Genomic DNA, 7,831 nt, shown 5'->3' with positions numbered 1-7,831 from the left:
GAACTCAAATAACTGATGTTTATATTATCACTAAAACTTTTGCTGAAGGGGAAGAAACAGTAACTTTAGACAACAGCTCAAAAGGAAGTTCTGTCACGCAGCAAGAAATATAAGTCCTTACAGTATAAAAAAATCAAATCAAGGCTGATCTGCATTAGACTGAGATACTGAGATCTAGGGGCATAGCTCTCTAATTTGTTTAACAGCCTTAACGCTGCAACATATACAGAAGATAATTTATACAAAAGCATTCATCAAGCACAAAACTGAGATATTCTTTCACTGAAACTTCTCTAGATCTAACAAAGACACCATTCAGAAAAAAAAAAAAAAGCATTTCAAAGATCACTGTAGATGCTGGACATAGCCTGATTCTTGAGTTAAAGGCAGACATCCGCCAGCCATAAGGAAGAGATCTAAGAAAGGAGAGACTTTCAATTCCACACTTATAAGTTTCAGATTTCTAGTTTGAACTTATCTAGGTTTTCACACATTAGCAGAGTCCCTGGAGTTAGGAATATCCAGCATGAACAACGCAAACAAACTCTATCAGTGGATGAACGCAGTAACATACATTTTCCCAGTGGAGAGCAATTGTCAAGCAATTGCAACACGCTTGACAGTCAGCGTCACGTAACCCCGGGTCATCGCACTCCACCCTACACCACCGAGTTGTGAGTTAACTCAGCTGCCACCTTCCCCAGACTTGTTGGGGGGCAGGTTGCTGGGGGAGGTTCCTCCTGCTGAGCACACCCCGAAGCCTCGGGGACACAAACCCGGTGACGACGGGGGCAGCCACCGCACCGCGACGGTGCTCGAGCTTTGTCCAAGAGCAGCGAGGGCCTGCGCAGGCCCCAGGGAGCTCCTGGCCAACTCATCACCAAGCAGGGCTTTCTCAAGGGCTTGCAGTGCCCACGCTGCATCCATGTGGAACTCAGGACAAAAATCTATTTTGATATCATTTTACATTTGTATCTCTTATTTTCATTTTAAAAACCCATATTTAACTATAACCTCTCCACAAAACAGGATTATTTTTGCTCTCCAGATCATTCCTCAATGTTTATACATTTTTTACTTTATCAACTCTATACAGCTGACCTATGATTCTTAATTTTTACATTATATGATAGAAGGCCTGATTGCTTTTCTTTACTACATGATTCAATCTTTCAATTATAATTTGTAAACTCTGCATAGATGGAAAATGTAATTTAATTAAAATGTAGCAAAAGAGCAATTCATTTTTATCAGTTAAATTAAATAACTGCAAATGTACTTAAGATGCAAGGAAAAAAAGTACATTTATTGGAACATATTGCACCAAAAAGTGATTTATTCAACAAGGACTAATCACTGTTAGCCGGTGAAGTTAAGAGAATGTTTCTGGTCACCACGACCTTCAAGATCTTAGAACCAGTACATCGCATCCTCTTACAATTTTCATTCATGGTCTCAGTGAGAAAATGAAATTGCCTTTTTTCATCTCCCAAGGGACTTTTCAATTTTGAACATACTAGTCATTAATATAAAGTAGATGAATACACTTAAATAAGAGCTATCAAAAGCAGCTCCAGCATTCCTTAGTTCCTTATAGTTCCACGTGCTCTGCCACTGACTCCCATTCAGTCTGTTGTTTGACTGTCTTTAAAACTTTGGCATCAAAAATGTCTTTTTGCCGAGTACTTTTAATTTTTATTATTTTAAAAGATTGTGGTAATTTTAACTTTAATACGGTCTGCCCAACTTCTATATTTAATTTTAAATGGTCTTGTTAAAAAGAAACATTTAATTTAAATAAAGGGTATATATAAAACTCATTAAACTTATATTAATCATTCCAAGAGGCCACACAAGTAACAGAAAACGTGTATTCCTTCCCTTTCTATCAGCCATTTATATTATAGCATGTTCAAAACAGAATGGGTTCCTACTGTGCCTGCTGATGTACATATAAAGTTAAAGAGACAGGGTCCTGGCACAGAGGTTTGCCATAATTTGCTTAACACCTGAGGTGCTAAAGTAAAGCCAAAAAGGAGAAGCCTGTTTTCTTTTCTTTTCTTTTTTCTTTTTTTTTGTAAAACACTGGCTGTTCAGGTGCAGATTGATCAGCACCAGGAGGCAGAGGGTGAGAGGATGCTATGAAAGGCTGCAGATCCTCCCCTTTTCCTCCATCCCTTCCTGCTTCCGTACCCCTCCTAATCTCCACTAAGTGTACAGGCTTCCCATTGAATTTCCTTTTCTTTGCTGTCACTGAGTTTTTCAGGGGACCAAACCTAGGTTCTGGGCAGCTCCCCAAGTTGAAAGGATGAGAAAGTTCTGAGAATTTCTGAAGATTTTGATCCTGACTTTCTGAACCTGTTTTGTTTTGAGGATTCACAGAATCACAGAATAGCTGGGGTTGGAAGGGATCTCTGAAGATGATCTGGTCCAAACGCCAACTAAGCAGGGTTATTTAGTAAGGATCAAAATGAATATTACTATTCATTCTATTCATATCGTTAATACTCAATAGGGATCAGAATGAAATGCCTCCTGCCAAATGTCTGTGATGGAAACATCCCTATCTCTTGGGTTTTCTATTACTTTGCTTGGTCTTTTCTGTGATGGGCTCAAAGACTTCCTTCAATAGTAGACAGCATCTGAAGGCAAGCAGGAGGAAAAAGAAAAGTCACTGCTCAAAATTACAACAATAGCAAACAGTTTCTGAAGAGATAAAGAGACAGAAAGTTTGGTTTTGATAAGGGCACAATGAAGTGAGGAAACAGAAATGAGGCAGAGACATCTCATTAAGTCTTGTTATAAAATCTTCAAAATATTACAGACCACATATTTATCAAAGCTGACAGTGCAATAACAGGGAGGAGGATTAAGGTAGGCTCTAGTTGGTTGATTTTGGAGAGGGGAAGAGTCTGAAAGCATTTGTTTCATTATTGCAAAGACGATCGTGAGGCCAAGATCCATACGCAAACCCCATTCAAGAACGTGAGAGAGGCCAGGCTGGTGCACCTAGCCCATAATCCTGCCTCCACAGCAGGCACACGCAGGGTCTTACCCAAGTGCTCCCTTAGAAAAGAACAAGACAACAAGCAAATATGATATTGCCCCTGTGTAATCTTCCAGTATCCCTGTGCTTTTTAGTTCAAGGTTTTTCTTGAGCCTGAGTGGTGTTTTCGGTGTTTTGGGTGTTTTTTTCTGTTCAGTGACCTTCACTAGATCTCTCTTCCAAGGTCTTCTGCAGTCTCTCCTTAGATCCATGTGACCTTCTTGCATCTATACTATCTTTCAGCAAGGAATTTTAGGGGTTTAACATTCATGGATATGTAAAACAGTATAATTCTCTATATTATTGGCTTTAAACCTACCTACAAGCAGCTTCATCTGATTTCTATACCGGTCAAGAAGATGAGAAGTTAATCAATGTCTATGCTTTCCATGTGTCATTTTAAAGCATTATTTTGTGACTCTGAGAAAGTGTTAGAAGGGTGCTGCAATTAAAATCTCTTAAGTAGAGTCCATTGCCTCTGTCCTGGGAATCTATTTCTTAGTGCTGCCAATCAAAGACTCGTTTGCCTGCTAACTGTGGCAGATGCTGAAGCTGCTATTGCCCAGAAGTCCTTCCAAGATCCTAGGGAACTGGAAGCTCCGATGAGCACATTCTGAGAGCGCCACTGGTTCCCACTGTTAAGGAAGACGCATTAGAGGAAAAGATGCAGTCATGCATACTGTGCTCTTAAAAACCTGCTGGTCTTTCTGCAAGCAGAATCTAAAAGAATAGTAGGGATTGGAAATGAAGAGAAGCAAAATTGCCAATCCACAGAAATCAGTCCCCTTCGAAGAAAATTACTTGCTAAGAAGCAAAGCTCAAGGAATGAATGTAAATGTTACCTGAAAAATGAAGTTAAAAATGAAGATAAAGTAGTCCTGAAGGCAGAGGACTTTGTTCCTGAAGTTTGGCAGCACACCTCAAGTGGGTACAATTACCACAGCAATTAAAACACCAGAAGCTTGTGCAAATTTCCTGTTACTTTATTAGGAGTTTCATACAGTTTAATACTCCATTTTCCATTGAGTCCTTGTTCTGTATGTCTTAAAAGGCATAGGGATATTTCTCAAGCAGACTGGAAAGCCTAGATTGTTTGGGGGAAAGTGTAAAGATGCAGAGACAGTTTTCTATCCTTGGGTAAAAATATAAACAAAGCCCCTTCAGAAATCTTCTTCCTGTCAGGTAGATGACACATTGTATCCCACTACAGTAGAAGATAGGCAGCTATTGCAGAAAAATGAACTCTTAGATTAACTTCTAGAAAAATTGCGTAAGCTCCTGTCTGTTTCAAAGCCAATAAATCATCCAGTTCTATTGAAATACAGAGGCATAAGAGAAACTGATAATGCTGGGACACTCACACTTTAGCAAGCCCTTACATTTAGGTTGGCAAGTCATTCTAGTTAAAGTGACTTGATGCAGAATGACCTGTGCCTTTGCAAAATAGCTTCTGTCAGCAGATGTCACCTAGTCAGTGGTGAGATGATCAGCTGTGATGATGCTGGGTATGGCTTCAGGACCTGATGATTAATCTGAGAGAATATGTTTGGCTAAGACCATAAGGAGACCCCATTGAAAGTTCCACAGGATCCAAAGAAAGATACCAGAAAAAGGAATAGGAAAAAAAAATGTTATTCAATAGGTAAGCAAAACAATTTTCAGGAACTCACAGCATCCTTCTCATTAAAATAGGACATCTACTCTAGTCTGTTAAGAAGGAGTGCACATATCAGAGTCTGCGTTTGAGAAACATAAATTTGGCAGATGGGTCATGGTTCTTAGCTCCATGCTAAGATTATCTGGTTTGACATCTGAAAGTTAGAAAGAGTCAGAATCTCCAGTGTTACCTGCCCTGAACGTTGTTTGGTTCTGAACGACCTAATTTCAGAGCCGCAAGACTCCCAAAAGTTTCTGAAGAGGACTTGCCTCTCACTGGCCTATGGACAAAAATTATTGTATTGGCTATTACTTCCTGTTTGGTTAATTCCTGAAAACAAATACTTTTTGTTCAAAAGGTCCTAATTTGGAGACATTTATATGGATACCTGGTATCTCCTGATGATCACAGAGACAATTTGAGCAAATCCCTGTCTCTCAGTAGACATACCTGTCATGCAGCCATGTGGCAAATCAAGTTTTTAGGAAGGCATACAGTGTATCTGTGATGGGTTTACCTAGTTTTTAATGAGGAGAGGATTAATTGTGTACCGTAGCCACCTGATATGGAAGATACTGTGTAGTTACAGGGCTGTTGTTTCAGTCAACTTCGTGCAGAACGTAGACAAAGTATGGGATACGTTGTGAGAGACTGCAAATGCTGAAACATGTTTCACTGATTTTAATGGGCAGCTTAGAAGTTGATTAATGTGACCTGCTACTGTCTAGGATCTCTCTTGTGGGAAGTAAAAAGCTTTTGATAGTCTGCTGTATAACAGCGATGCCATTAACCGAGTGTTTCAAATCAGTGTTGCTGTTTATTAACTCTGAGAACTACTGATCTTACAGTTTTAGAACTGTGAAGTGAATGGATCATCTGTTGCACTGAGCTCTTTATCTTCTGGGACAGGCTGTTGTGATGACTGCACTTTGTGGGGCAGGAGGCACAGCAAAAATCAACGAAAAATCCTATTTGGTTCCAGAGAGAGACGGAAGGGTAGCCCTACATACAGGTAGCAGAGCATTCCCATTGGGAATATAACATCTTTTCTCTGCTGCATGCACCCCTACATAAAAATAGACATGTTGCAGGCAGACAGTTCAAAATCACTGATGAGTGTCTGGTTAGGAGATTATGGATACTCCTCCAGTCTGAACTTGAAATAGCAAATTAAAGTGCTGAGGCAGATAGTTCAGAATGAACTGCTGGCAACCTCACCCTTTCCTGTAAAGAAGGCAGGAGACATAGAACGTTTTGTTACAAAGTGGTAACGGTACCTTTGCTTCTGCAGTCAGCTGTAAAAAGGGATCTCTTTCTGGATTGTTAGAGAATAACAGAGAAGCCAGGAGAGCAACACTTGGCTCAGCCCTAGGTACAACAAGGTACTGGAATTGCCACGATACTCACTACAAGCCTCTAAATATGGAGAGTGTTCAACGCAAAGGTCAGCACTCAGCCAGTCCTTATCATGGTCAACACTCTCTGTGGCTGCATGCACTACCCAAGAAATAAAATAGACCTTTTCTATGCTTTAAAATATATGAATCATATTTATTTTCACCATGCTCCTGATGAATCTTTTCTCCCTTGCTACATGCAGGGACAGCAACCTGTGCTTGGAATTAGGCTCTGTCAGCCTTTCCTGTCGATACAAGTACACCATCTTAATGGATGTGGCCTAAAAACTCAGCGCACAGCTTTTAGGACACCAAGGACACGGTCTTAAAGAGTAACTACACCTTTCCTGGTCGTGTTTAGAAATACAGTGATTGCTGTTCAAGGCAGGTCTTTTCCCTGTTTTCCCCACGGCATGTTTCGTCTTGGAAAAAGGAAGTGTAACTACGGGACATGTCTCTCTCCAAGAAAAGCATTGACACAAATAGGTTTTGAAGACTCAAACCTGGGAAAATCTTAAATCTTAGTAACTTGTAAGTGTCTTACGCCTGTATAAAGGGATGTGTCTAGTATGCTAAATGAAATCAAGATTGGAATCAAGAATGTTTGTGCTCACTTTGCTAATGCCCTGAGAGCAGAGGACACGAGGGTGCTTCAAGTGGTCGTCTGCTGATACCCTCTAATGGACTCTGCCTGTCCAGCTAATCCGTCTCTGCACTCCCAGGGCACATGTACACCAGCCATGGAATCCATCCACACAAACACTCAAAGAGGAAGCCAAAAGCATCCCAGATGAGTTATTCACGCCCTTCATTAAAATTGGGCAATTAAAATAACTCTTTGAGGTTTGCCCAACCTAGATGGAAAACTGGGTTATACAAATGTGGGGCTGAACACATGCACTAACATAACTACCTTAGTACTACCATAACTACGTGTTATATAAGCTACTATTTATACCATTGCTGTATATCACTGCATGGAGAGCCCCAAACTACACATAAAAACCTTCTCTAAAACTCCAGAGAGAATATCTTCTGGATTTTGACACTCTTACTTATTTCTCAAAATGCGCTTAAAACTTCCAAACTCTGAGATGCCAATGCTTATACTTTCTGACCAATCATAGGATTATTTTTCTAAACTACAATTTCTACAACTTTGTCCTGGGCAATTTGAGCTATTTTTAAATAATGGAATTACTAGCACCTTAAAAAATTATTGTATCTGTTAAAATAGAATAACTCAGAAAAACTACACATTATGTTTTCCAAACTCTATTGCATGCCTTCCAATTATACATATTCCTACCATCCTAACATATTATTACATTTTTTTTCCAGTTTGCTTACATATTGTTGTTTACTCCACAAAATCAGTTATCCAAACTGCATATACTACTTTTCTTCCTAACAGCCCCATAATTATTTTACTGTTTCTGAATGTCCTTGATTTAATCTTAAGTAATCTTAAGTAATATTTTCAAAAGTAACAGATGACAATCAAATTCCTTGTAACCCTTGAAAATGGGGCTCAAATCATTCTATTCTATTATCTTTTTATCTGTGTGGATAGCATACCACCCAAAATAGATTAATAGTCACCTTACTAGGAGTTGATTTCTATAGTAGTTTCATTAGGCCCTAGAAGAAAGTCACAGAAACTGAATTTTTCATGCTGACAACCCCCTTCTGGTTCATTTCCTTTAGTCAGAAGAAAAATATTTTTAAGCT

This window comes from Tinamus guttatus, unplaced genomic scaffold, assembly GCF_059628265.1.
Source record: "Tinamus guttatus ecotype Peru unplaced genomic scaffold, ASM5962826v1 Tinamus_guttatus_pri_ptg000150l, whole genome shotgun sequence".
Classification (NCBI taxonomy): Eukaryota; Metazoa; Chordata; class Aves; order Tinamiformes; family Tinamidae; genus Tinamus; species Tinamus guttatus.
The sequence above is the reverse complement of the archived record's forward strand: the minus strand, read 5'-3'. Positions refer to the sequence as shown.